Source organism: Schistocerca serialis, chromosome 2 (assembly GCF_023864345.2).
Source record: "Schistocerca serialis cubense isolate TAMUIC-IGC-003099 chromosome 2, iqSchSeri2.2, whole genome shotgun sequence".
NCBI lineage: Eukaryota > Metazoa > Arthropoda > Insecta > Orthoptera > Acrididae > Schistocerca > Schistocerca serialis.
The window spans coordinates 769,427,303-769,455,214 of NC_064639.1; the positions used below are offsets into that span (position 1 = coordinate 769,427,303).

At 53.1% G+C, this 27,912-nt stretch overlaps 1 non-coding gene across 1 annotated transcript; it reads right to left on the reverse strand.

Moving 5' to 3' along the window:
- Positions 1-16,856: 16,856 nt before the first annotated feature.
- On the reverse strand, positions 16,857-17,019 carry LOC126458706 (U1 spliceosomal RNA). Its single transcript, XR_007585699.1, has one exon. It is a non-coding gene; the product is annotated as a U1 spliceosomal RNA (small nuclear RNA).
- Between the last annotated feature and the right edge of the window lie 10,893 nt (positions 17,020-27,912).

The window sequence follows — 27,912 nt, forward strand, 5'->3', positions numbered from 1 at the left end:
GAATCCCTTCATGTCTACTGTGCATTCCGACAGAGTTGGGCAACTCCAGCAGGACAATGCTACACCCCACACGTCTAAAATTGCTACAGAGTGGCTCCAGCAATACTCTTCTGAGTTTAAACACTTTCGCTGGCGACCAAACTCCCAAGACATGAACATTATTGAGCATATCTGGGATGCCTTGCAACGTGCTGTGTAGAAGAGATCTCCACCCCCTCGTCCTCTTACGGATTTATAGACAGCTAGGCAGGTTTCATGGTATCAGTTCCCTTCACCACTTCTTCAGACATTAGTCGAGTCCATGCCACGTCGTGTTGCAGCACTTCTGCGTGCTCGCGGGGACGCTACACGATATTAGGCTGGTGTACCAGTTTCTTTGGCTCTTCAGGGTATATTTTGTGTGTGTATGTATGTATGTTCCATCTCCTAAACCACTGAGCCGATTTCAATCGAACGTGGTACACATATTCCTTACTGTCAGGTAACAATCATTATAGGGGTAAAAACCGCCTACTTATCGTAGATCAGGAGAAGTGACATAAAACAATGACATACCTGAAAAGCTCATGCATAACGTTTAAAATTTATTACTTCTTTCCTACTATACATTTACAATATATTTTGCTGAAAATATCCACATATGTCCCTGAGTGTACCTACACAAATGGATCTTTGTACAACAAATAGTTCACGAGATATGACGTCACAGACACTGAGATACGTGAAAAAATGCCGCATTATGCAAGAAGTTTTAATATGTTGATCCCTTACTACTAAGACACTCTTAAGAGTCGAGACAGCTTCAGGAAATCCCTGTCATATAGAAAGCGCTTTAGGCAGCTTTTAACTATGAAGTGCAAACAGCAGTAGGTGAAAACGGTAGCCGTCTGTAGAGCTATGAAGTGGATTTGCTGTAGAGACGTTTACAAAATCGCGTTGTAGGCACGCGAAGCAGCTGCGCTCACCTTACAGAAACTGTCCAGGATCATGCTTCTTAATCTGGATACTGTACTTACACATTTGAATATTTTTTGTATGACTGTTTCATAATTTTAAAGGTGTTTTCACGAATAAATTTGAGTGAAATTTTTTCGATACTTCACTATAAAGACACTTCGTTTTTTTTGTTTTCGTTTCTATTAGGAAACTGGAAAATTAATACCCTGGCAATGCCAGGTTTGTCATCTAGTAAAGTACAAAAGTATCTATAATCAAATGGAAATGTCCAAGTCTTTGGAGTCTTCACATTGGCGTCAGACGCTCGAAGTGGGCTCTCCTTAACAATGTGTTGCATTGTTTGCAACTCCTCCTCTATGCAGTCACAGTCAGCAGATAAACGGAAACTACTTCTTCAAGGTGTAACCACACCTCTTTTGACCTGTCCTAATGCAACTCACTTTCGACTGTGTTTGGCGCAGTAGCTCAACGTTCTTTGTTGGAAACATAATCGGGTGAGCAATGTTTTGTGGCTGTTTGAGCCAGTATTGGCGCTACTTGGAAGTCACATCCAAGGAACTGACACACTCTGACTCAACCTATGGTGTGTTAAAGAACAATGATGCAATCCTTGCTGGTTTTACCAGCCCCACATGCTTTCCATCAACGTTACATCTACATCTACATGATTACTCTGCAATTCACATTTAAGTGCTTGGCAGAGGGTTCATCGAACCACAATCATACTATCTCTCCACCATTTCACTCCCGAACAGCGCGCGGGAAAAACGAAAACCTAAACCTTTCTGTTCGAGCTCTGATTTCTCTTATTTTATTTTGATGATCACTAGTACCTATTTCGGTTGGGCTCAACAAAATATTTTCGCATTCGGAAGAGAAAGTTGGTGACAAATTTCGTAAATAGATCTCGCCGCGACGAAAAACGTCTTTGCTTTAATGACTTCCATCCCAACTCGCGTATCATATCTGCCACACTCTCCCCCCTATTACGTGATAATACAAAACGAGCTGCCCTTTTTTGCACCCTTTCGATGTCCTCCGTCAATCCCACCTGGTAAGGATCCCACACCGCGCAGCAATATTCTAAGTGTCCTGCCAATGAAACGCAACCTTTGGCTCGCCTTCCCCACAACATTATCTATGTGGTCTTTCCAACTGAAGTTGTTCGTAATTTTAACACCCAGGTACTTAGTTGAATTGACAGCCTTGAGAATTGTACTATTTATCGAGTAATCGAATTCCAACGGATTTCTTTGGGAACTCATGTGGATCACCTCACACTTTTCGTTATTTAGCGTCAACTGCCACCTGCCACACCATACAGCAATATTTTCTAAATCGCTTTGCAACTGATACTGGTCTTTGGATGACCTTACCAGACGGTAAATTACAGCATCATCTGCGAACAACCTAAGAGAACTGCTCAGATTGTCACCCAGGTCATTTATATAGATCAGGAACAGCAGAGGTCCCAGGACGCTTCCCTAGGCAACACCTGATATCACTTCGGTTTTACTCGATGATTTGCCGTCTATTACTATGAACTGTGACCTTCCTGACAGGAAATCACGAATCCAGTCCCACAACTGAGACTGTACACAATAGGCCCGTAGCTTGATTAGAAGTCGCTTCTGAGGAACGGTGTCAAACGCTTTCCGGAAATCTAGAAATACGGAATCAACTTGAGATCCCCTGTCGATAGCGGCCATTACTTCGTGCGAATAAAGAGCTAGCTACGTTGCACAAGATTCATGTTTTCTGAAACCATGCTGATTACGTATCAATAGATCGTTCCCTTCGAGGTGATTCATAATGTTTGAATACAGTATATGCTCCAAAACCCTACTGCAAACCGACGTCAATGATATAAGTCTGTAGTTCGATGGATTACTCTTACTACCCTTCCTAAACACTGCGCAATTTTCCGATCTGTAGGTACGGATCTATCGGTGAGCGAGGGGTTGTATATGATTGCTAAGTAGGGAGCTATTGTATCAGCGTAATCTGAAAGGAACCTAATCGCTATACAATCTTGACCTGAAGACTTGCCCATATCAAGCGATTTGAGTTGCTTCGCAACCCCTAAGGTATCTACTTCTAAGAAACTCATGCTAGCAGCTGTTCGTGTTTCAAATTCTGGAATATTCCATTCGTCTTCCCTGGTGAAGGAATTTCGGAAAACTGCGTTCAATAACTCCGCTTTAGCGGCACAGTCGTCGGTAACAGTACCATCGGCACTGCGCAGGGAAGGTATTGACTGCGTCTTGCCGCTTGTGTACTTTACATACGACCAGAATTTCTTCGTATTTTCTACCAAATTTCGAGACAATGTTTCGTTGTGGAACCTATTAAATGCATCTTGCATTGAAGTCCGTGCCAAATTTCGCGCGTCTGTAAATTTTAGCCAATCTTCGGGATTTCGCGTTCTTCTGAACTTCGCATGCTTTTTCCGTTGCCTCTGCAACAGCATTCGGACCTGTTTTGTGTTGTAAGTAGGCTGTTTATGTTTTCTTATTGGCAAGGTAAGTGATTTGTGAAAGGTATAGGTTAATATTAGTCAGGGCCATTCTTTTGTAGGGATTATTTAAAGTCAGATTGCGTTGCGCTAAAAATATTGTGTGTCAGTTTAAGCACAGTCTTGTATAATTGTTCAAAGGGGACGTTTCAGTGTACCATGTGGTATCAGTTCCATCTCTTACCAATTTATGAGGTATGAATCTCTCAATTGCTGTTGCTACTATATCTTTGAATTTGAGCCACATCTCGTCTACATTTGCATAGCCAGTTCAGAAGGAATGGAGATTGTCTCTTAGGAAGGCTTCCAGTGACACTTTATCCGCTTTTTTAAATAAAATTATTTTGCGTTTGTTTCTGGTGGATTTGGAAGAAACGGTATTGAGCCTAGCTACATCGACCTTGTGATCACTAATTCCCGTATCAGTCATGATGCTCTCTATTAGCTCTGGATTGTTTGTGGCTAAGAGGTCAAGTGTGTTTTCGCAACCATTTACAATTCGCATGGATTCGTGGAATAACTGCTCGAAATAATTTTCGGAGACAGCATTTAGGACAATCTCGGAAGATGTTTTCTGCCTACCACCGTTTTTTAACAAGTATTTTTGCCAACATATCGAGCGAAGGTTGAAGTCCCCACCAACTATAACCGTATGAGTGGGGTATTTATTTGTTACGAGACTCAAATTTTCTCTGAACTGTTCTGCAACTTTATCATCGGAGTCTGGGGGTCGGTAGAAGGAGCCAATTACTAACTTAGTTCGGCTGCTAAGTATAGCCTCCACCCATACCAATTCGCACGGAGTATCTACTTCGACTTCACTACAAGATAAACCACTACTGACAGACACAAACACTCCACCACCAATTCTGCCTAATCTATATTTCCTGAACAGCGTCTGAGACTTTGTAAAAATTCCTGCAGAACTTCTTTCGGGCTTTAGCCAGCTTTCTGTACCTATAACGATTTCAGCTTCTGTGCTTTCTATTAGCGCTTGAAGCTCAGGGACTTTCACAGCATAACTACGACAATTTACAACTACAATTCCGACTGTTCCTTGATCCAAGCACGTCCTGTATTTGCCATGCACCCTTTGAGACTGCAGCCCACTCCTTACTTTCCTGAGGCCTTCTAACCTAAAAAAAACCGCCCAGTCCACGCCACACAGCCTCCGCTACCCGTGTAGCCGTCAGCTGAGTGTAGTGAACTCCTGACCTATTCAGCGGTACCCAAAACCCTACCATCCTATGGCGCAAGTCAAGGAATCTGCAGCCAACACGGTCGCAAAACCGTCTGAGCCTCTGATTCAGGCCCTCCACCCGGCTCTGCACCAAAGGTCCGCAGTCGGTTCTGTCAACGATGCTGCAGATGGTGAGCTCTGCCTTCATCTCGTAAGCAAGAGCGGCAGCCTTCACCAAATCAGATAGCCGCTGGAATCCAGAGAGCATTTTCTCAGATCCAAAGCGACACACGTCATTAGTGCCGACATGTGCCACCACCTGCAGCTGGCTGTTCCCTGTGCTCTTCATGGCATCCGGAAGGACCCGTTCCACATCAGGAATGACTCCACCCGGAATGCACACGGAGTGAACACTGGATTTCTTCCCCTCCTCAGCCGCCATATCCCTAAGGGGACCCATTACGTGCCTAACATTGGAGTTCCCAACTACCAATAAGCCCACCCTCGGCGATTGCCCGGTCCTTGAAGGCTGAGAATCATCCTCTGAAACAGGGCAGGCAGCTGCATCTGACTCAGCCGGAGACAGTACCTGAAACCTGTTTGACAGACGCACCGGGGAGGCTTTCTGATCAGCCTCTAGGGACGTCTTTCGCTGCCTGCCACGCCTTGGAACGACCTCCCAATCAACCACAGGCGAGGGCTCAGCCCCACTGTGGGCAGCAACCGGGACAACCACAGCGGAAAATTAGCCATAGTTTCAAAATATTTTGTTATTTACAACATTGTTTTTGGACGGTCGACAAAATCTTTGTTTTTCTTGATAATATAGAGTAACTAACAAACTCTTCTTACACTTTCTGATTGTTGTAAATACACTTCTCAGGTCTGTTAAGGTAGTTAAAATGGGATCAAGTAACACTTATCTGGTCCAATTAAGAAGTAATAGCGAATGGTAAATTAGAGACTTCACTTCTGTTTGTTATCTAATTCTGAGTATTTGTGAAATTCTTTGTCTGAACAAATTCCTTAAAAGTTTATTACTGCATGTACTACAGTACTGAATTATCATAACCGTACTAGACCTATCTTTAAAACCTAAATTATGTTGGTCTCATCATTCTATGTCAGCCTGGGAGTCAAGTCACACTTCTGTCCTTTCTGAAGGATTTCGACAGAATCATTGTGGCCCCATTGTCTTCTGGCGAGGTGGTTTTCGATTTTCATTCTGTCTTTGAACTTGCTAGAATTCAATCTCAGGGCGGTGGGGAGGCGGGCGAGCAATGGGGCGGATGCCTCAAATTCAAAATTTTTTGGGGCACAAAAACAATTATAAGAGACAATTTTTATCATAAAATAAATTGCGATATTTCAGTGCTACATAGTTGATGTCCTTTTCAACAGTTATTATTTTACACATTAGGTCATAGCAGTAGGTGGGGGGGGGGGCGTTTCCACCCTCAAAAAGACGGTCGTGAGGTCGATTGTTTGGAGTGGCCCATTTTTGCTCATGGCGTGTGTACAAAACAAGTGCTCTGGCTTGCTTCACGACTCCATTGTTGTGAAAATACATCATAGAAAGTAGCCTTTCGATACAATGCATAGGTAAATAATATTTCTACATTGTATAATGATGCATAATAAAGTTTATTTACTGATAAATTTGTTTTTAAACTGTGAGAAAAGCAGTTTTTTATTGATAACGCTTGGCTGTTCCAAAAATAGCTTTAGCGACTTTCCCATAGGAAACACTAGCTACTGAAGCTGATCTTAATCCTTGCATACCTGAGAGTTGTTTATGAGTCCCCCCATGGACGTTTCTTGTACGTAATTTGCTAGTTGTTGTAAATAATGAATTACATTTTTTTGGTTCAAATGGTTCAAATGGCTCTGAGCACTATGGGACTCAACTGCTGAGGTCATTAGTCCCCTAGAACTTAGAACTAGTTAAACCTAACTAACCTAAGGACATCACACACATCCATGCCCTAGGCAGGATTCGAACCTGCGACCGTAGCGGTCTCGCGGTTCCAGACTGCAGCGCCATAACCGCGCGGCCACTTCGGCCGGCACATTTTTTTTTTTTTTTTTTTTTTTTTTGCATTTGTCCACTGAAATGCCTGTTAAGGCACAAATTTTTTGTAAATTAATGTAAACTGGAAAAATTAATGAACTAAAGAAAAAAGCTGTGGTAGCTTCACAGTGAGTTCTTGCTAGCTAAAGGGCTTACTGTGCACGTCCCGTCCTGTTTACCGTTACTATCGTGACTTGTAGATAGGTACCGCCGCCAATTGTAGTTTCCACTTCCTTCTTGCCTTCAGTAGTGCCACTATGTCGACTGATAAGTTTTTACCCTAGCGGCTGGCTGGCTGGCTGGCTGGCTGGCTGGCACCTGCAACCCTAACACTTCGATTAGTGACGGGCACGACTCGAAGGGCGGTACTCATTGCGAGGTACCGCTGGAGATGTGATTTCGCCGCTTTTTTTCTTTTCTTTATTGTGATTTTAAACACCTTGTACAAAGGTGGGCTGTCAGCAGCATAGTACGCTGCTCTTCAGCCGCAAGTGGCACAATATAAGACATAAGGGAGGCACAGATGATACAATAAAAATGGCGGGCAAAAAACTGTAGACACAGAAAACAATATACATGAAGCCATTCACTGCACAAGAAGACACTAAAACCTGTTGACACGACGCACAAATACTGACGACTGCGACGGCACAGGTGAACGGTGCAGCTGACGGCGAAAGAACACTAAACACAAACACGAAAGTACACACACGAGACACTGATGGTGGTGATCTCCGGGGCGAGAATGTCCACTGAGCGTGTACGACTCCAAGGACCTGCCAAGAGACGATAAGGGGGTAGGAGAGGGAGAGGGGAGAGCAGAGATGCCAAGGGCAGGGGAGAAAAAGGGGGAGGAAGGAATGGAGGGAGGAGGGGGGAGGGGAAGCCCGGGGGAAGAGGGGTGGAGGAAGGGGGGAGGAAGGGAAAAGGAGAGAGAAGAGAGGGAGGGTACCCAAAGGAAAAAAACACAGGAAGTGGGAGGGAGGATCAAAGTTGATAGGAGGGGTAGATGGAGGGGAGGAGGGCATCATCAGGGAGGGGGAGCTGGCGGAAGCCACCTTGGGAGAGGGTAAGGAGGGTGGAGAGACAGAGAGCAGGCGGGACGTGGGAATACAGGCGCGGCAGCGGGTGGGGGTGGGAAAGGATAGGTGAGACAAGCGGGTGCAGAAGATTGAGTTTACGGGAGGTGTAGAGGATCCGTATCCGTTCAAGGAAAAGGAGGAGGTGGGGGAACTGAATGAGTTCATACATGATCCGCGTGGGGGATGGGAGACGGATGCGACAGGTGAGGCAGACAGCATGGCGTTCATGGATCTGAAGGGATTTGTAAAAGGTAGGGGGTCAGAGATCCAGGGAGGATGGGCATAACAGAGGACAGGGCGGATGAGGGATTTATAGCTGTGGAGTATGGTGGAGTGGTCCAGACCCAACGTACGGCCGGAAAGGAGCTTGAGGATACGGAGTCGGGAGCGTGCCTTGGCATGGACTGTAAGGAGATGGGGGGTCCAGGAGAGGCGACGGTCGAGGGTGACGCCAAGGTACTTAAGGGTAGGGGTGAGGGCGATAGGACGGCCATAGATGGTTAGACAGAAATCGAGGAGGCGGAAGGAAGGGGTGGTTTTGCCGACAATGATCGCCTGGGTTTTGGAGGGATTGACCTTAAGCAACCACTGGTTGCACCACGCGGTGAACTGGTCAAGATGGGATTGGAGAAGGTGTTGGGAACGCTGCAGGGTGGGGGCAAGGGCAAGGAAGGCGGTGTCATCGGGAAACTGGAGAAGGTGGAACGGGGGTGACGGCGGCGGCATGTCCGCCATATACAAAGGTACAGAAGGGGGGAGAGACCGGAGCCTTGGGACACAACGGCAGAGGGAAAAAAAGTGTAGGAATCCGTGTTATGGATGATGACGTAGGAAGGACGGTGAAAGAGAAAGGAGCTGATCAGACGGACGTAGTTAATGGGAAGGGCGAAGGTTTGGAGCTCGAAGAGGAGACTGGAATGCCACACACGGTCATAAGCAAGTTCGAGGTCCAGGGACAGGAAGATAGTGGAGCGACGGGAATTAAGCTGTTCGGAAAAGGAGATGAGTGAGGTGAAGGAGAAGGTCATCGGAAGAGAAGGACAGCCGAAAGCCACACTGGGTAACGGGAAGGAGGCGGTGCTGGTGGACATGGTGGTGGATGCGGCGGGTAAGAATGGATTCTAGGACCTTGCTGAAGACCGAGGTAAGGCTGATGGGATGGTAGGAGGAGACGGCGGACGGCGGTTTAATGGGTGTAAGGAACATCAGGATACAGGAGGCTTTCCACAGGTTGGAGTAGTAGCCAGTGGACAGGACTACATTGTAGAGCCTGGCCAGGGTGGAGAGGAAAGAGACAGGAGCTTCACGAAGGTGGCGGTAGGTGACACGATCGTGACCATGAGGGGGTGTTGCGTTTCATGCGGAGTGTAGCAATGAGATTCTGTGTAGTGATAGGGGCATTGAGTTCCGTGTGTTCAATGTTGTCCAAGTACTGGAAACCAGGTGTGAGGGGGGGGACACAGGTGTCAGTTCGATCGCGGATATCCGGGAAGAGGGAGTAATTGAACTGGGGATCGTCAGGGATGGAAAAGACTTCAGTAGGAGGCAAAGTGATTGACCTTCCTAAGGGTGTCAGGGAATGGGTGATCATCATGGAGAAGAGGATAGTAGGGGGAGGGTTTAGTTCCAGTAAGGCGACGGAAGGCTGACCAGAACTTGGACGAGTTGATAGGTAGGGTAGACTTTAAATGGGTGTATGTCTGTCGCCAGTCTCGGCGTTTCTTAGCCGCGAGCAAGTTTCGGATGTGTCGCTGAAGTTGCTAGTGGCGTCGTAGTGTATCCGGGTCACGCGTGTGGAGGAAGGCACGTAAGAGACAGAGGGATTCACGGAGGAGGAGGACGGCCTGTGGGGGTAAAGTAGGATTGTGGGGGTGGACGGCGACAGTAGGGATGTGGGCCTCCATGGCCTCAGACAAGGTCTACTGGAGAAAGGAGGTGGCATGGGTAATATCATCAGGGTGGTGGTAGGTGAAGGGGTGGCTATCGACCTGTGTGGAGAGGGTATCCCGGTAGGCATTCTAGTCAGCACGGGAGTAATCATGGACGTACTTTGGGGGAGGGTCATTACGAGGGTCGGGGCGGGTGCGACGACCGCCTGAAACGGTGAGGACAGGGAGATGGTTGCTACCAATGGGGTCCAGGACATCCACCGCTATGCGGCCAAGGAGGTTACGAGAGGAGAGGATGACATCGGGAGTGGAGTTGGATTCGGGCAGGTGTGCTACGGAATGGGGACGAGGTCGCCTTGGAGGAAGGAGAGGCACCGATGCCACCACCGTAACTGGGTGGCGGAACGACTATGCATGTTGAGGTCGGCGGCGATCACGTAGGAGGAGAACGTACGGTCAATGTGGGAGAGGAACTCGAAAGGAATAGGGGCGTTAGGACGGACTTATATGGTGGCGCATGTGACGGTAAGTCCGGGGAAGAAGACACTAAGGATCAGGTGTTCGGTGGGGTCGGGAAGGAGCGGTTGGAGCAGAACTGGTCTCTGGCGGTGGTGACCAATGGCAACTCCGCCACGCGCTATCGGGAAGGGATTATCGGAGCGATGGAGAAGTTAGGGCGAAGTGTGGATGGTGTGGTGGGGTTGGAGGAAGGTTTCATTGAAGAGGAAGGCATCCTAGCGGTGGGTTGCAAGGGTGTGCATGAAGAGGTTCTTGTTGGCGGGAAGGGAACGGATGTTATTGAAGCTTTCGTCACTTTTTTTTCTTTATTGTTATTTTTACACATGTTTACAGTCAGGACAGCAGCAGCATACTACGACGCTCTTTGGCAATAGAGAAACACTTTTTAAAATACATGGAGCCGTTCACAGGCGTAGAAGATAAAATTTGTTCACACACTTGGACACATACAGAGACGAAAATTGTCACACGCGAACGTAGGTGCACAAAACGAATAACACTGAACCACTGAAGGACAAACAACGGCACACACAGAAACACGAGGCGTTGATCTCCGGCGCGCTAAAGTTCACTAAACGTATACCAGTCCGGGGACCTGCCAAGAGAGGGGGAGGCGGGGTGGGAGAAGGAGAGGGGAGAGGGGAGACGCCACAGGGGAGAGAGAGAGACGCTTGTGTTTTTTTTTTTTTTTTTTCTTTATTGTTATTTTCAAACCCGTACAAACAGGCAGGCTGTCAGCAGCATGGTACGCCGCTCTTCAGCCGTAGAGGAGATAAAGATAGAACAGAAAGAATACACAAATGTGACATAACGGTGGGTAATAAAACAGTAGACACATAAAGACAAACACGGAGCCGTTCACACTTGACGTAAATTCACTACAAACTGTTGTCACGACGCACTAACACTGAAGATGGCGATGGCACAGGTGAACGATGGAGGATGACGGGAACACTGAACACGAAACACGACGGCACTCACGAGACACTGATGGCGACGATCTCCGGCGCGCGAATGTCCACTCAGCGTGTACGAGTCCGGGGACCTGCCAAGAGAGGAGGTGGAGGAGGAGGAAGGGGAAATGGGAGAGGGGAGAGCAGAGATGCCATGGGCAAAGGAGAGAGGGGGAGGGAGGTAGGGGGAGTGAAGCCCGGAGGAGAGGGTAGGAGGGAGGGGGGAAAGGAAAGAGAAGGGAAGGGAAAAGGGGGGGAGGGAGGGTGCCTGAAGGAAAGGACACAGGAGGGGGGGGAGGATCAAAGTTGATAGGAGGGGTAGATGCAGGGGAGGAGGACATCATCAGGGAGGGGGAGCTGGCGGAAACCACCTTGGGAGAGGGTAAGGAGGGTGGAGAGATGGAGACCAGGTGGGACGTGGGAGCACAGGCGCGGCAGCGGGCGGGGGTGGGAGAGGATCGGGGAGACGAGCGGGTGAGGAGGATCGAGTTTACGGGAGGTGTATAGGATTCGTATCCTTTCGAGGAAGAGGAGGAGGTGGGGGAAGGGGATAAGGTCATACAGGATCCGCGTGGGGGAAGGGAGACGGATGCGATAGGCAAGGCGGAGAGCATGGCGTTCAAGGATTTGGAGGGATTTATAAAAGGAAGGGGGGGCGGAGATCCAGGCGGGATGGGCGTAACAGAGGATAGGGCGGATGAGGGACTTATAGGTGTGGAGGATGGTGGAGGGGTCCAGACCCCACGTTCGGCCGGAAAGGAGCTTGAGGAGACGGAGTCGGGAACGTGCCTTGGCTTGGATTGTCTGGAGATGGGGAGTCCAGGAGAGGCGACGGTCGAGGGTGACGCCAAGGTACTTAAGGGTGGGGGTGAGAGCGATGGGACGGCCATAAACGGTGAGATAGAAATCAAGGAGGCGGAAGGAGGGAGTGGTTTTGCCTACAATGATCGCCTGGGTTTTGGAAGGATTGACCTTGAGCAACCACTGGTTGCACCAAGCGGTGAACCGGTCAAGATGGGATTGGAGAAGGTGTTGGGAGCGTCGCAGGGTGGGGGCAAGGGCGAGGAAGGCGGTGTCATCAGCAAACTGGAGAAGGTGGATGGGGGGTGACGGCGGCGGCATGTCCGCCGTGTACAACAGGTACAGAAGGGGGGAGAGGACGGAGCCTTGGGGCACACCGGCGGAGGGGAAAAAGGTGTAGGAATCGGTGTTATGGATGGTGACATAGGAAGGACGGCGGGAGAGAAAGGAACCGATCAGACGAACGTAGTTAATGGGAAGGGCGAAGGTTTGGAGCTTGAAGAGGAGACCGGAATGCCATACGCGGTCATATGCGCGTTCGAGGTCAAGAGAGAGGAAGATTGCGGAGCGGCGGGAATTGAGCTGTTCGGAAAGGAGATGAGTGAGGTGAAGGAGAAGATCGTCGGAAGAGAAGGACGGCCGAAAGCCACACTGGGTAACGGGGAGGAGGCGGTGCTGGCGGAGATGCTGGTGGATGCGGCGGGTGAGGATAGATTCCAGGACCTTGCTGAAGACCGAGGTAAGGCTGATGGGACGGTAGGAGGAGACGGCGGACGGCGGTTTGCCAGGTTTGAGGAACATGAGGATACGGGAGGTTTTCCACAGGTCGGGGTAGTAACCGGTGGACAGGACTACATTGTAGAGCCTGGCCAGGGTGGAGAGAAAAGAGACAGGAGCTTCACGAAGGTGACGGTAGGTGACACGATCGTGACCAGGAGCGGTGTTGCGTTTGGTGCGGAGTGTATTGATGAGATCCTGTGTGGTGATGGGGGCATTAAGGTCCGTGTGTGGAATGTTGTCCAAGTACTGGAAACCAGGAGCGAGGGGAGGGACAGAGGTATCAGTTCGATCGCAGATATCTGGGAAGAGGGAGTAATCGAACTGGGGATCATCAGGGATGGAAAACACATCGGACAGGTAGGAGGCAAAGTGATTGGCCTTACTAAGGGCGTCAGGAAAGGGGCGATCATCGTGGAGAAGAGGATAGTAGGGGGAGGGTTTAGTTCCGGTAAGGCGACGGAAGGCGGTCCAGAACTTGGACGAGTTTATAGGGAGGGTAGCAGTTAAACGGGTGCATGTCTGTCGCCAGTCCCGGCGTTTCTTGGCCGCGAGCAAATTTCGATTGTGTCGCTGTAGTTGCCGGTGGCGTCGTAGGGTGTCCGGGTCACGCGTGCGGAGGAAGGCACGGTAGAGACGACGGGATTCACGGAGGAGGAGGACGGCCTGTGGTGGTAAGGTAGGACGGTGGGGGTGGATGGCAACAGTAGGGACGTGGGCCTCCACGGCCTCAGACAAGGTCTGCTGGAGAAAGGAGGCGGCATGGGTGACATCATCAGGACGGCGGTAGGCGAGAGGGTGGCTATCGACCTGAGTGGAGAGGGTATCCCGGTAGGCATTCCAGTTGGCACGGGAATAGTCATGGATGTACTTAGGGGGAGGGTCATGACAAGGGTCGGGGCGGGTGCGACGGCCGTCTGAAACGGTGAGGAGGACAGGGAGATGGTCGCTACCAATAGGCTCCAGGACATCCACCGTAATGCGACCAAGGAGGTTGGGGGAGGAGAGGATAACATCGGGAGTGGAGTTGGATTCGGGACGAGTATGCTGGGGGATGGGGATGAGGTCGCCTTGAAGGGAGGAGAGGAACCGATGCCACCGCCGTAACTGGGCAGCGGAGCGACTATGGATGTTGAGGTCGGCGGCGATCACATAGGAGGAGAAGGTACGGTCGATGTGGGAGAGGAAGTCGAAAGGAAGAGGGGCGTTGGGGCGGACATAGATGGTGGCACAGGTAATGGTAAGGCCGGGGAAGAAGAGACTAAGGATCAGGTGTTCGGTGGGGTCGGGAAGGAGAGGCTGGAGCCGAACGGGGATCTGGCGGTGGTGGCCAATGGCAACTCCGCCACGTGCAACTGGGAGGGGATTATCGGAGCGGTGGAGGAGATAGGGGGAGGTGTGGATGGAGTGGTGGGGTTGGAGGAAGGTTTCATTGAGGAGGAAGGCATCCACACGGTGGGTAGCAAGGGTGTGCAGGAAGAGGTTCTTGTTGGCGGGAAGGGAGCGGATATTGTTGAAAAGGATACGATGCTGTCGCGCCATGATAAGGACTTAGACGAGGGTGTCAAGGCGGGAGAAGGTGAAATGGGCCTGGTTATTGGAAAAGGTGGCGTACATTTTAAGGTGGAATATGGAACGGGCGGCGAGGGAGATCTGTTGTAAGGTGTGGGGGCGCTGAAAGGGATGGACGTTTTGAAGGACAATGGTGAGGAACCTGATGATGTCCTCAGCAGTGGGGGGGGGACGAAGGGAATTGCCAGGAGGGGTGGGGGCGTCCAGGGGACGGACAGGTACGGTGAGTTCAGGAGTGGTGGGAGGGGGTCGGGCTTTGCACTTTTGGGAGTAGGTGGGGTGGGGGAGGCTGCAGGTATTACAGGAGGGAGGGGATTGGAGGTTGGGGCACTGCCGGAGGAAGTGCGCTTGCCGACAATGTGGGCAGGTGGGGGCCTCGCGGCACTCTGCTGTTGGATGTGCATTGTAGCGCAGACATCTCTGGCAGCGCAGGGATTGAGGGGGGGAACGGGAGGGGTCGACCTTGTACCGCTGATTGAAGAGGAGGGCACCCTCCTTCAGGAGACGGTCAATGCAGGGGGCGTCCTCAGAGAAAACCCGCATAAGGCGGGTGGGGCCGGTCGCGTTGAAAATGCGGCGGACCGCCCGCACCTCCAGGGTGGGATGGGCCTTCAGCTCCGCCAGCACCTCCTCCTCCGTGATCGACGGGCTAAGCCGAGTGATCACGGCGGTGAGGGTCGGCGGGCGACGCGGGGGTTGGGGTTGGCGGGTAGGAGATGGGGAGGGAGCAGGGGTGAGGGAGGCGTGAGGACCAAAACGGGTGATGGGGAGGCGGGAGAGGATGTCAGTATGGAGGGTTGGGCTGGGGGAGGAGATAAGAACAGAATCCCGTCTGGGAGTAAGGAGAGAGATGGGGACGCCAGGGAAATGTTGGCGGAGGAGGAGGGAGAGATTCCGGGCCTCGAGGAAGGAAGGATCGGGACGGGACAGGAGATATTTGTAGAGACCGGGTGGGGAGGAGGAGGAGGAGGAGGAGGAGGGAGCGGGGCCTGGTGGGGAGACGTCCATGGCATTTTGGGGTGGGGATGGCGGGCGGGGTGGAGCCTTTTTAGGAGCAGAGGAAGTGGAGGCGCCACTAGGGCGTTTGACAGCGGCAGATGGGCGGGTGGTGACAGGAGGGACGGGAACGATGGGGAGGTGGTGGGAAGGGACAGGTCCCGGCACGGACGCAGCAGGCGGCGCCGGAGATAGTGACTGTGACGGTGCAGGCGAATGTGGCAGTGATGGTGATGGTGACGATGATGACGGTGGTGGCGGTGATGGCGATGGCGATGGCGATGGCGATGGGGAGAGCTGGGCGTGGGCAGTGGCCCGACGGGCCACCACCCTAGCCGGAGCTGCAGTGACAGGCTGGGGGAGTGGGGGGAAAGGATCAGAACGAGAGGAAGAGGCGGGAGACGGGGAGACAAAGAGCGAGGGCGAAGGGATAGAGAGGAGGGGAGGGATGGAAGGAGGGGGGTGGGATTGGGCACACCAAGTGATAGTGGTGGAGGCGGCGGAAGGGGACGTATACACGATGGCGGTGGTGGTAGTAGTGACGGTGGTGGTGGGGGCGGACATGACGACAAGAAGAAGAAAGAAAAACACAGCACTAAAAGGACAGGACACACACTGGGGGACGACGGACGGCGACGGCGACGGCGACGGCGACGGCGACGGCGACGGCGACGGCGACGGCGACGGCGACGGCGACGGCGACGGCGACGGCGACGGCGACGGCGACGGCGACGGCGACGGCGACGGCGAGAGGCAGGGACGCTGCTGCCGCGGACGGGGCCGGGGCGGCTGCGGCTGCGGCTGCTGCTGCTGCTGCTGCTGCTGCTGCTGGCTGGACTGCTGCTGGCTGGACTGCTGCTGGCTGGACTGCTGCTGCCACCGGAGGGCTGGCTGGCTGGCTGGCTGGCTGGCTGGCGGGCTGGCGGGCTGGCGGGCTGGCTGCGGGACCACTGCTGCAGGCCGGGACCGGGAACTGCTGGCTGGCTGGCTGGCTGGCTGGCACCTGGAACCCCTAACACTTCGATTAGCGCGAAAAAGGCACAATCGAAGGGCGGTAACCTTGCGGTGTACCGCCGGAGATGTGAGAGACGCTTGCTTCCGGCCCCCTCATGTACCTGGCCACAGACGACAAAGCGTCCGGCTGGGCGACGCCTCGTGTACGCCGGTTCGCGCCACCGCGGTCGCCGCGCGTGCAGGGAATGCCGCGCCGTCCAATTGCGTTTGGCGCGCATTCCCCTGATGGACAGAGAAAGCCAAAAGTCGCCGTTCGGCCATTAATGTGGATGTCGTACCAGAGTTAGACCGCTTGTGCCATCTCGCGGCTGCCGCTGCTACTACTGGTGCGCGTCCCCCGCGCTTATCGAACAGACAGTGTGCTCTGGCTCTGGGTTTGACGCCAGGTCGACGCAGACGTGTGGTACGCGCGTAGCGCGAGTGCTGCTGCGTTTGGCAGTCCCTTGCGGAACACGTTGCTGGCCGAGTGCTCAGACGCACTAGTTACCGACTGCTACCACAGAATACTGCGTTTGCAATTGAAATAGACACCGGGACAGCGCGAACGCAAGTCCCGACTACCAAAAATTATGCGCCCGAGTTACTCACATTTGGAGTAATCGCTGGGGTCAGCTCGACCGAAGGGCAATGGAAGAGCCTCACCCCGGAGGAACCGCCTTCATGATCACGGTATCCCCTACGCCAGGTAAGTATGCATTCGTCGCGTTTTTTTTTTTTTTTTTTTTTTTTCCTTTATTGTGATTTCATGCCCCTGCCCCATATGGGCAGGGGAGGGCTGTCAGCAGCACAATCCGCCGCTCTTCAGCCGAGTGACATGACAACTAAAACAAGAATAAAATAATACATACATAAGGAGGTAAAAAAAGGGGAACATAAAACAGAGTAAGGGGAGAAAATGGAGGTAAAAATCACTGACATGTAGAAGGTCATTGGGGACAGTTAAAAAAATCACCAGAAAGTTAAAAAACACAGTTGGCGATTCTTAAAACACAGAGAAGACACTGGATGCACATGCACAGGTTAAAAGTTGGCCACAGTATTAAAAACACTCCGAAGACAACACACTTAAAACCCACGTGGAGCACACACGACGAAGAGTAAAACTACCAGGCGGGACCTGCCGAGGGAAAGGGCAGAGAGGATGGAAAAGGAGGGGAGAGCATGGGGCAGCTGGGGAAGCGGCGGGAGGAAGAGAGGAGGGGCAACTGTGGGTTCACGAAGAGGCAGGAGACACATGGGGCGGGAGAGGAAAAGGGAAGACAGGGCAGGAGGGAGCGCAGAGACACCGAAAGAAGGCACAAGAGATGGATGGGGAGTAGGAGGGGAAATCCGCTGAGAAGGAGGGAGGGGGAGGAGAGGGAGCCCTGAGGAGGAGGCAGGAACAGGGGGTTAGAGTTGGTAGGAAGGGTAGATGTCAGGGCGAAGCTCATCATCCGGGAGTGGTAGACGGTGGAAGTTGTGTTGGGAAAGGAGATGGAGGGTGTGGAGATGGAGAGAGGGAGGGACACAACGGTAAAGGCGCGGCAACTGGTTGGGAGTGGAGAGGAAGGGAGACACCAGGGGGTGAGGGGGATCAAGGCGGCGGACAATATATAGTGTGCGGATATGTTCAAGGAAAAGGAGAAGGTGGGGGAAGGGGATGAGGTCATAGAGGATGCGCGTGGGGGACGGAAAGCGGATGCGGAAGGCGAGGCGGAGTGCATGGCGTTCGAGGATTTGGAGGGCTTTATAGAACCGGGGAGGGGTGGAAATCCAAGCGATGCTGGCATAACAAAGGATGGGGCGGATCATGGATTTGTAGGTGTGAAGGATGGTGGAAGGATGCAGACCCCACGTCCGGCCGGACAGGAGTTTCAGGAGGCGGAGGCGGTTGTGAGCTTTGTTTTGGATGGTAAGGAGATGGGGAGTCCAGGTGAGGTGGCGGTCGAGTGTGAGGCCAAGGTATTTGAGGGTAGGAGTGAGGTGGATAGGACGGCCATAAATGGTGAGGTAGAAATCATGGAGGCGGAAGGAGCGGGTGGTGCGGCCTATGATGATCGCCTGGGTCTTGGAGGGATTAACACGGAGGAACCACTGGTTGCACCAAGCGGTGAATTGGTCAAGGTGGGTTTGGAGGGTACGTTGGGACCGTTGGAGGGTAGGATAAAGGGCTAGGAAGGCGGTGTCATCAGCGAACTGGAGAAGATGAACAGGAGGGGGAGGTTTGGGCATATCAGCAGTGTACAGGAGATAGAGGAGAGGGGAAAGGACAGAACCTTGGGGCACGCCGGCAGAGGGGTAGAAAGTACGGGAGTTGGAATTGTGGATAGTCACATAGGAGGGACGATGGGAGAGGAAGGAAGCAACGAGACGGACGAAGTTGATGGGGAGAGCATAGGTCTGGAGTTTGAAAAGGAGCCCGGGATGCCAGACACGGTCATAGGCGTTCTGGAGATCAAGGGAAACAAAGATAGCAGAGCGACGGGAGTTAAGTTGGAGGGAAAGAAGATGGGTAAGGTTAAGGAGCTGGTCGTCAGCAGAGAAGGAAGGGCGGAAGCCACATTGGGTAAGAGGAAGGAGGCGGTGGAGGTTAAGGTGGCGGTGGATACGGCGAGAGAGGATGGCCTCAAAGACCTTACTGAACACGGAGGTGAGGCAGATGGGACGATAGGAAGAGGTAGCAGAGGGGGGTTTGTTAGGCTTAGGGAACAGCAGGACACGGGAAGTCTTCCACAGGTCAGGGTAAAATCCAGTGGAGAGGAGGACATTGTACAGGGTAGCAAGGACAGACAGGAAGGATGGAGGGGATTCCTTGAGGTGACGGTAGGTGACACCATCATGACCAGGGGCGGTGTTGCGTTTGGAGCGGAGGAATTCGTCGCTTTTTTTTTTTTTTTTTTTTTTCTTTATTGTATTTCAATTCCCCATCGGGGCGGGCTGGCAGCAGCATATGCGCTGCTCTTCAGCCGAAAGACATAGAACAAAACAAGAGAAGACATTTAAAAACAGCAAAGGAGAGAAGAAGGCGAACATAGATATAAAAAGGGAGAACATCATGGAAGGCAATATACAAAAAACGGGGTGACTGTAAAATGGAGATAAAAAACTGTTTAAAAGTAGCACACACAAAAAGCCACACACTGCGACGATTAAAAGAACACAAGGCACAGTATGACTGGAGCATAAAGGTGTTGACGGATGGCATAGCACACAGCGTAACACTGACGGCGAACCTCAAGGCAGTACACAATTAAAATCACACCTCTTGACGCACACGGGAAACAGCACGAAACACAACACTGACGTGGCACACTGATGATGAGCAATACAGAGGATCTGCCAGGTTCAAGGAGATGAGGGAGACCTGAAGAAGGGAGGGAGGGGAAGAGATGGGGGAGGGGAATGGGGGGCGCTCGGAAGAGGGCCAGGTAGGGAGGGATGTGGGAAGGAGAGAGGCAAGTATGGGGGGCAGGGTCTCAGGGGAGGGGGGGGATGGAGGAAAATCCGCTCTGGGAGAAGGAAGAAAGAGGAGAAGGGGGCCCTGGGGAGGGGGGGGGGGGGGAACAAGGCCGGGTTATAGTTGGAAGGAAGGGTATATGTCACGGCGAAGTTCGTCATCTGGGAGGGGAAGGCGTTGGAAATTGCCCTGATGAAGGAGATGGAGGGTGTGGAGGTGGAGAGAGGGAGGGATACAGCGATAGAGGCGCGGCAACGGGCGGGGGGTGGAGAGGAAGGAGGAAACCAGAGGGTGGGGGGGATCAAGCCTGCGAACAATGTAAAGGATGCGGAGATGTTGGAGGAACAAGAGGAGGTGGGGGAAGGGGATCAGTTCATACAGGAGCCGTGTGGGGGAAGGAAGGCGGATACGGAAGGCAAGGCGGAGCGTATGGCGTTCAAGGATTTGGAGAGCCTTGTAAAAGCGGGTGGGGGCGGAGATCCAGGCGACGCTGGCATAACAGAGGATAGGACGGATGAGGGATTTGTAGGTGTGGAGGATGGTAGAAGGATGCAATCCCCATGTCCGGCCGGACAGGAGTTTCAGCAGGCGGAGGCGGGAATGGGCTTTCTGCTGGATGGTCAGGAGATGAGGGGTCCAGGTGAGGTGTCGGTCAAGGGTGAGGCCAAGGTATTTCAGGGTGGGGGTGAGTTGGATAGGACGACCATAAAGGGTGAGGTAGAAATCTTGGAGGCGAAAGGAGCGAGTGGTACGGCCTATGATGATTGCCTGGGTTTTGGAGGGGTTGAGACGGAGGAGCCACTGATTACACCAAGTGGTGAACTGGTTAAGGTGGGTTTGGAGGGTACGTTGAGACCGTTGAAGGGTAGGATAGAGAGCCAGGAAGGCGGTGTCATCAGCATATTGGAGAAGGTGAACTGGTGGGGGTGGCTTGGGCATATCAGCTGTATACAAGAGATAAAGGAGAGGGGAGAGGACAGAACCCTGGGGGACGCCAGCCGTGGGATAAAAGATACGGGAGTTGGTGTTGTGGAGGGTGACATAGGAAGGACGGTGCGAGAGGAAGGAAGCGACCAGACGGACAAAATTGATAGGCAGGGCGTAGGTTTGGAGTTTAAAGAGGAGACCGGGATGCCATACACGGTCATAGGCATTTTGGAGGTCAAGGGAAACAAAAATGGCGGAGCGACGTGAGTTGAGCTGGAGGGACAGAAGGTGAACAAGGTTGAGGAGTTGGTCGTCAGCAGAGAAGGAGGGTCGGAAGCCACACTGGGTAAGGGGGAGGAGGTGGTGTTGAGCAAGGTGCCGATGGATACGGTGGGAGAGGATGGATTCAAGGACCTTACTGAAGACGGAGGTGAGGCAGATGGGACGATAGGAAGAGGCGGCAGAAGGGGGTTTGTTGGGTTTGAGGAAGAGGAGGACGCGGGAGGTCTTCCACAGGTCAGGGTAGAAGCCAGTAGAGAGGATGACATTATAGAGATGGGCGAGGACAGTTAGGAAGGAATAGGGGCTTTCTCGAAGGTGACGGTAGGTGACACAGTCGTGACCAGGGGCCGTGTTGCGTTTGGACTGGAGGAGAAGTTTAATGTCTTGTGCTGTGATGGGAGTGTTGACGTCGGAGGGGGGCAACTGCCCCAAGTACTGGAGACTAGGAGCAAGTGGAGCGACTGAGGTATCAGCACGTGCCATGACGGTGGGGAAAGGAGAATAATCAAAGTGGGGATCATCGGGGATGGAGAAGACCTCGGAAAGGTGGGAAGCGAAGTGGTTGGCCTTACTGAGGTTGTCAGGAAGGGGGCGATCGTTATGGAGAAGGGGGTAGTGGGGAGCGGAAAGGGAACCAGTAAGACGATGTAAGGCAGACCAGTACTTGGAGGAGTTGATAGGGAGGGTGGCATTGAGTCGTGTGCAGGTCTGGCGCCAGTCCCGGCGTTTCGTTGCTGTAAGAAGGTTCCGTACGTGTCGCTGTATTTGCCGGTGGCGTTGGAGTGTATCCCTGTCACGAGTGCGGAGGAAGGAGCGATAGAGGCGGCGGGATTCACGGAGGAGGAGGACAGCCCGCGGAGGGAGAGTGGGACGGTGTGGGTGGATGGTTTTAGTAGGAACATGGGCCTCCACGGCGTCAGTAATTACCGTCTGAAGGAAGGACGAGGCGCGGATGATGTCGTCAGGATGGCGATAGGTAAGAGGGTGGCTTTCGACCTGGGTGGAGATGGAGTCCCGGTAGGCATCCCAGTTGGTACGGCGATAGTCATGGACGACCTTGGGAGGGGGTGCAGGTTGCGGGGCCGGAGGGGGGCGGTTGGCAGACGTTATGGTGAGAAGGACAGGGAGGTGATCGCTACCTGTGGGGTCAAGGACGGCAACAGTGATACGCCCAAGGAGGTTGGCGGAGGCAATGACAACATCGGGGGTGGTGTTACTTTCGGGTCGGGTGTGCTGGGGAATGGGAACAAGGTCACCCTGGATTGTGGAGAGGAACTGATGCCACCGCCGAAGGGCAGCAGGAGTGCGGCTATGGACGTTGAGGTCGGCGGCAATCACATAGGTGGAGAAGGTGCGGTCAATGTGTGAGATGAAGTCATAAGGAAGAGGAGCAGTGGAGCGGACATAGATGGTGGCACAGGTAATGGTGATGGAGGGGAAGAAGACGCTAAGGATAAGGTGTTCAGTGGGGTCATTGAGGAGAGGTTGTGGCCGGACGGGGATATGCTTAAGGTGGCCAATCGCGACTCCACCCTGCGCACGAGGACCAGGAGCATCAGTGCGGTGGAGGATATAGGGGGAGGTGCGGATAGAATGGTGGGGCTGGAGAAAGGTTTCGTTCAAGAGGAAGGTGTCGACCTGGTGGTGGGAGAGGGTGTGCATGAGGAGGTATTTGTTGGAGCGGAAGGAGCGAATGTTCTGGAAGAGGATGCGAGACTCGTGCCGCGCCATGACGGGAAGGAGGGGGGGAAGAGAGGGAAGGGAAGAGACTTAAACTAGGGTGTCGAGGCGGGTGAAGGTGAAGTGGGCTTGGTTGTGGGAGTAAGTGGCGAAAGTGTTCAGGTGGAAAACAGAGCGAGCAGCAAGGGATATTTGTTGGAAGGTGTGCGGGCGCTGAAAAGGGTGAATGTTTTGGAGTACAACGGTAATGAACCGGATGATGTCCTCGGCCGTGGGGGGTGGACGGAGGGAATTGTTAGGATGGACAGGAGGATCGACGGGACGAACTGGGACTGTAAGTTCAGGGGTGGCTGGAGGGGGTTTAGCTTTACACTTGTGGGAGTATGTGGGATGGGGGCCATTGCAGGTATTACAGGAAGGAGGAGCAGCGAGGTTGGGGCAGTTCTTGAGAAAGTGGGAGGCCTTGCAATGGGGACAGGTGGGGGGGTTTTTGCAGTTGGGAGTCAGGTGGTCATTGTACATCAGGCACCGTTGGCAACGGTAGGATTGGGGAGGGGATTTGGAGGATTCAACAGGGTGGCGACGGTGGTAGATCAGGGCACCCTGGGTGAGGAGATGGTCTATGGACGGGGCTGACTCGGAGAATACCCGCATGAGGTAGGTGGGACCAGAGGCATTGTGGATACGGCGGGCAGAGCGGATTTCCAAGTCCGGGTGGGAGTTCAGTTCTACCAACACTTCATCCTCTGTGATCACCGGGCTGAGCTTGGTGATCACAGCAGTGTAGGTGGGGGGGCGACGGGGAGGCTGGGGCTGACGAGGAGTGGAAGCGGAAAGGAAGGGTGTCAGAGAGGCGTGGGGGCCAAACATAACTCGTGGGAGTTTTCGCAGGAGGTCTGTGTGAAATGATGGGGACGGGGACTTGATAAGGACTGAGTCCCTGCGGGGAATGAGTTGGGAGATGGGAGCACCAGGTAAGTACTTTCGTATTTCCTTGGTGAGGGTACGAGCGTCGAGGAACTTAGGATCGGGAGTGGACAGGACAAAGGTGTGGAGGGTGGGGGCCAAGGTAGGGGTGGCAGGAGGAGGGGTGGTGTCCATGGTGACGGCAGGGGGAGGGGGAGGTGGCGTTGATTTCTTGTGGGAAGTGGCGGGAGCAGAGTCGGTGAGGACGCGCTTTTGGGGTTTTTTGGAGACTGGAGGCTGGGAGGAGGGGAGAGGGACGGGGAGGAGAGGGAGGTGGCGGGTGGCAGATCCCTGTGGCGTAGTGGAGGCACCGGGAGAAGCAGCTGGTTCAGTGGCGGCGATGGTGGCTCGGCGCAACGTGATGCGTGCGAGAGATGCAGAAGATGAAGCGACGGGGTCGGTGAGAGAGGGGAAGCCAACCACCTGAGGGGCGGCAGCAGGGGCGGCAACAGATGCGTACGTGAGGGCGGGGGTAGGAGTGGGAGCTGGTGAGGGTGCGGAGGCTGGGGGAAGGGAGTAGAGGTGGGGGTATACAGCAGGGGAGGAGATAGGGGGGTGTGTAAGTGGGGGAAAGGAGGGGGAGGTGGAAGGAGGGAGGCCAGAGGCGGCACTCCAGGAAGTGACTGTGGGAGAGGGGGAGGGGGAGGTGTAGATGACGGTGGAGGTGGGAGTACTCATTGCAGACGAACGGCGACGGACAGACGGACGTGCAGCAGGCGGCGACGGCGTCGGCGATGGGCAGCGTCGGACGAACAGCAGGCGGCGTCGGCGTCGGCGGCGAACAGACTGACGAACAGCAGGCGGCGGCGGCGGCGGCGGCGGCAATGGTTACGACGACGGCGATGGACAGCCAGCAGGCGGACGGACGGACGGACGGACGGACGGAACGAACGAACGAACGAACAGCGACAGCAGCGGGCAGACACACAGACAGACAGACAAACAAACAAACACACACAATCTTCGAAGACGGAGATTCCACCCTGAGAGTAGCCCAGGCTTTGCAATCTGACACTTTCGAAGGAGGGGATCCAACCCTCTACATGGAATTCGTCGCGCCACAGGCGAGAATTTGTAGTGCCTCGCGCTATCGAGATGTAACGAGAGCTCCTGACGTTTCCGCAATCGGCGAACAGAATGGTGGCCGTCCATGTACCTGTCTCCTTACAAGAGAGCTATTGGCTGTCGAGTTAGATGGCAGACAGTCGCAACAACGCTCCTCTGCCGAGAAAAACGATGCATTTTGTGCGAGCAGCACCATACGGCTCGCGGCGCCGGCCGCTGCTGGGGTTAATTTACCGTTCCCTCCGGAAGATGGCGGGCCAAGTCCGGGTTGCCGCCTCCGGGCCCTCCTCTCCGTCTCCAACGAGCCCTCTTCCTCGGCTGTTGAAACCGCGAATGCGATCTGCGGAATGGGTGCTTTTTTCAGCCACAATGCAAGCCACACTTTACTTTCGCTCCTTCCAGGAGAGCCCTTAGTGCTAGCAAATACGGCAGCATTGTCACGCGCGGTCGACTGTCGCCGAGCAACTGAAGGACCACAGCTCAGACTGTCAGATGTTCTAAGAGAGCTGGATGCACTCGTGAGTGTTGTGCGCGACGAACAAACAGGACGTCAGTGAACTCCAAGAACGAACATCAGCCAGCACATTCGACATTCGACGCCGAGTAACAGAAGACACTTAAAAGGTAACACTTCTTTTTGCTTCTCCTTCCGAGTAGGACGTGGAAAGCTCGATCGAATATTTGTGCAAATTTTCATTCGGAATATGGACATATTTTCTTCGCGCATACATATGACCGCGTATGGCATTCCGGTCTCCTCTTCAAGCTCCAAACCTTCGCCCTTCCCATTAACTACGTTCGTCTGATCGGTTCCTTTCTCTCCCGCCGTCCTTCCTATGTCACCATCCATAACACCGATTCCTACACCTTTTTCCCCTCCGCCGGTGTGCCCCAAGGCTCCGTCCTCTCCCCCCTTCTGTACTTGTTGTACACGGCGGACATGCCGCCGCCGTCACCCCCCGTCCACCTTCTCCAGTTTGCCGATGACACCGCCTTCCTTGCCCTTGCCCCCACCCTGCGACGCTCCCAACACCTTCTCCAATCCCATCTTGACCGGTTCACCGCTTGGTGCAACCAGTGGTTGCTCAAGGTCAATCCTTCCAAAACCCAGGCGATCATTGTAGGCAAAACCACTCCCTCCTTCCGCCTCCTTGATTTCTATCTCACCGTTTATGGCCGTCCCATCGCTCTCACCCCCACCCTTAAGTACCTTGGCGTCACCCTCGACCGTCGCCTCTCCTGGACTCCCCATCTCCAGACAATCCAAGCCAAGGCACGTTCCCGACTCCGTCTCCTCAAGCTCCTTTCCGGCCGAACGTGGGGTCTGGACCCCTCCACCATCCTCCACACCTATAAGTCCCTCATCCGCCCTATCCTCTGTTACGCCCATCCCGCCTGGATCTCCGCCCCCCCTTCCTTTTATAAATCCCTCCAAATCCTTGAACGCCATGCTCTCCGCCTTGCCTATCGCATCCGTCTCCCTTCCCCCACGCGGATCCTGTATGACCTTATCCCCTTCCCCCACCTCCTCCTCTTCCTCGAAAGGATACGAATCCTATACACCTCCCGTAAACTCGATCCTCCTCACCCGCTCGTCTCCCCGATCCTCTCCCACCCCCGCCCGCTGCCACGCCTGTACTCCCACGTCCCACCCGGTCTCCATCTCTCCACCCTCCTTACCCTCTCCCAAGGTGGCTTCCGCCAGCTCCCCCTCCCTGATGATGCCCTCCTCCCCTCCATCTACCCCTCCTACCAACTTTGATCCTCCCACCCTCCTCCTGTGCTTGCTCCTCGGGGCACCCTCCCTCCCTTCTCTCCCTTTTCCCTCCCTCCTCCTTTTCTCGTCCCTCGTCCCCCGGGCCCCCCCCCTCCCCTGTCCCTATCCTCCTGTCCCCGTCTCCTAAGCCTTGGCATCCTCTTTTCCTCCCCTCTCCCCCTCCTCATCCCTGTTGCCCTCTTGGCAGGTCCCCGGACTCGCACACGCTCAGTGGACATTCGCGCGCCGGAGATCACCGCCATCAGTGTATCGTGTGTGCCGTCATGTTTAGTGTTCAGTGTTTACCGCCACACTCCATCGTTCACCAGTGCCATCGTCTCCTTCAGTGTTTGTGCGTCGTCTCAACAGTTTGCAGTGTGGCTTATCGTCGAGTGTGAACGGCTCCGTGTTTGTTTCTCTGTGTCTCCTGTTTTATTGCCCACCATTTTGTAACTTTTATGTTTTTCTCCTGTTTTTGCTGATTGTACCTTCTATGGCTGAAGAGCAGAGTAGTATGCTGCTGACAGCCTGCCTGCTGTACAAGCTTTAAAATAACAATAAAGTAAAAAAAAAAAAATTTCTTCGCGCATAAGAGAGAAAAATAAAGTCTCATTCATGACAACATTTCAGCTGTGTCGGGTTGATTTCGAAAATGCAGATTAATTGTGCGGTATTTGGTAAACGATTGATACCTTGTAGCATCTTGGCTTAGACGTGGATTAGGTAAAGATAAAACTAAATTGCTTTTTGTTTGTAAACACAACACGTCAGGTGTGTAACAAAGCGATGGGAAACAAGGAAGTCTCTTTTCTGTGAATGTAGTGATGCAACAACGAATTCACTGAGGGCTACCCGTTTCTGCAATTAGTAATTTATTGAAACTGCCGCTATTACGCGTCTGTCAATGTAGAACTGTGTGTGTTACAGAAGGCACTGTTCGGATATTTTGTCAGTGAGTAGGGAGAAATTGTGTTTTTAATTACACTTGTTACAGAAGAGAGAGAGAGAGAGAGAGAGAGAGAGAAAAGAAGAGTTTTATGTTATTTCCATTCCATTCGAAACCTATCTGTTCTCACTCCAAGGGCGCCCATACGACAGACAGTTTGTACAGGGGGTGGGGGACGGCTGAATCTGGAGGTATGGTGTACTTTTAATATTTTGGAAGACGAATAGCGAGCTTGTAAAGAGGCCATAAACAGATTTGAAGTTCCGAACCTGGTAAAGACGTGTGTAATACAGACCTTTTGACTCGATTTCTTGCAAGAAAAACACCTGATAACATTGCGTTTTCTACTTTCCCTGGGAGCCCCGAGTACAGGCGAAACACAACACCTGCGACGACAAGACATTCCTTACAGAAAGTAAACGCTCACTGTCGTGGCCTAATAAACAGCCTACAGCGGTTCTCGTCCCATCACCGAATTTGAGCAACGCTGGCCCTCGTTGTCAGTGTGGCCGCCTGGGAGCACAAGTG